At 46.2% G+C, this 1,391-nt stretch overlaps 1 protein-coding gene across 1 annotated transcript in view; it reads left to right on the plus strand.

Annotated features, from left to right (window-relative positions):
* Nucleotides 1-1,082: 1,082 nt before the first annotated feature.
* Nucleotides 1,083-1,391, plus strand: part of LOC103459919 (stromal interaction molecule 1-like) — a 25,283-nt gene continuing 24,974 nt past the window's right edge. The window contains exon 1 of the mRNA XM_008401858.2: nucleotides 1,083-1,173. The gene's annotated coding sequence lies outside the window, so the exon portion shown is untranslated. The remainder of the gene's footprint in view (nucleotides 1,174-1,391) is intronic.

The raw sequence follows: 1,391 nt of genomic DNA on the forward strand, positions 1-1,391 counted from the left end.
ATATCCATCCTATCAATGCTGCTGCCTCGCGCTCTGTCCTTCTCTTGCACTTCCCGCTACTTAGCAGTAGGTGTCAGGTTACATTGTGTTGCATTCAATGTTGTCGGAAATAAGAGATTCGTGCGCTTAATGTCCTATTTCCCATAACTATTTATTGAATTCATAGTCGCCAGCTGGAGTGGCAACAGGGGTGGCAAGGCTCTCGTTTGGGGTGGCAACTGCCATCCCATGCCACCCCAGTAGATCCGCCCCTGTCTGCCTTCATGTTGGTACGGTTAGTTTAGCTAGCCTAAACGGTTAAGTTAAACTTTAGCTTAGCTAAACTAACCGTTTATAGCARCTGRAATCAAAAGGAAACGGTTATAGTTTCTCCTATCTTCAGTGTTTGTCCTGATATTTAATTTATTTTAACTCCTTTAAAGATTCACGGAGGTGAAAAAGGTTTCAATTCGATATTTTAAACCCAAGCCTTGATGGTTTTCTTACTTCGGCTWGCACCGCCTCTGAAAGGGCACACGATGGCGCCATAATTCCGTTTTTCGAGAGTTAAATGCTGCCTTTCAGTGCCSTGGGAATTGGAGTARCAGAAAGAAAACACGAGGAGCAGCTTCGGATATMTGCAGCATTTCTGGAGTTTAAMTACATTTTAATTAAGTAAATATTTACTGAATTTTATAGTAAATAATACTGGACTGGCGGTTCTGCAGAGTTCTCACTCACTGGAGCAGAACCTGGATGAACGTCACATTTTTATGTTCAGAAGTTTTGGACTCTGATTAGAGCCTTACTGCAGCATTTTGGATTTTTACCGAACCTTTACGGTTTAATGATGATGTTGATGATAATTTTGGTTCATTGTTGAATTGGGTTCAGTCAGGAACTGGAACTCCAGAGCCTGTTCCTGTGCCGCTCGGAGTTCGGAGCTTTTCCCGGGTCTCTGAACGCACCGCGGGCGGATCTTCTGCGGGTTTTTTCCTCCAGCTGCAGCTTGTTGAGTCGCTGCTGCGGGTCGATCAACTGCTGCCGAACCGAGCCGACCGGACCCATGGATTAAAGGAGAGGCAGAGCAGAGGTGGGTGCAGCCGAACCGACCCTCACTGTGATGAAGGTGATGATGATGAAGTTGGTGGGAAAGTGAACAGCTGTGTGACCTCTGACCCCAGAGAAACTTTAGTGAGTAGGAGACAGAGACTGCAGATGACCAGTTCTGGTTCTGTTGCTGTTGGGCTTTAAAGTTCTGGCTCTGGTTCTTGTCCCTGAACGCCTCAGTAGCATCCAGGAAGTTTGGTTTCAGTTTGTTGAAGCTCCGGTTCTTCAGGTTCCTTCCAGAAGCTTTGACTTCACGTCCTGTCTCCAGGACATGTCCAAGTCCTGGTTTGTCCCAGTCTGTC

This window comes from Poecilia reticulata, unplaced genomic scaffold (assembly GCF_000633615.1).
Source record: "Poecilia reticulata strain Guanapo unplaced genomic scaffold, Guppy_female_1.0+MT scaffold_131, whole genome shotgun sequence".
Classification (NCBI taxonomy): Eukaryota; Metazoa; Chordata; class Actinopteri; order Cyprinodontiformes; family Poeciliidae; genus Poecilia; species Poecilia reticulata.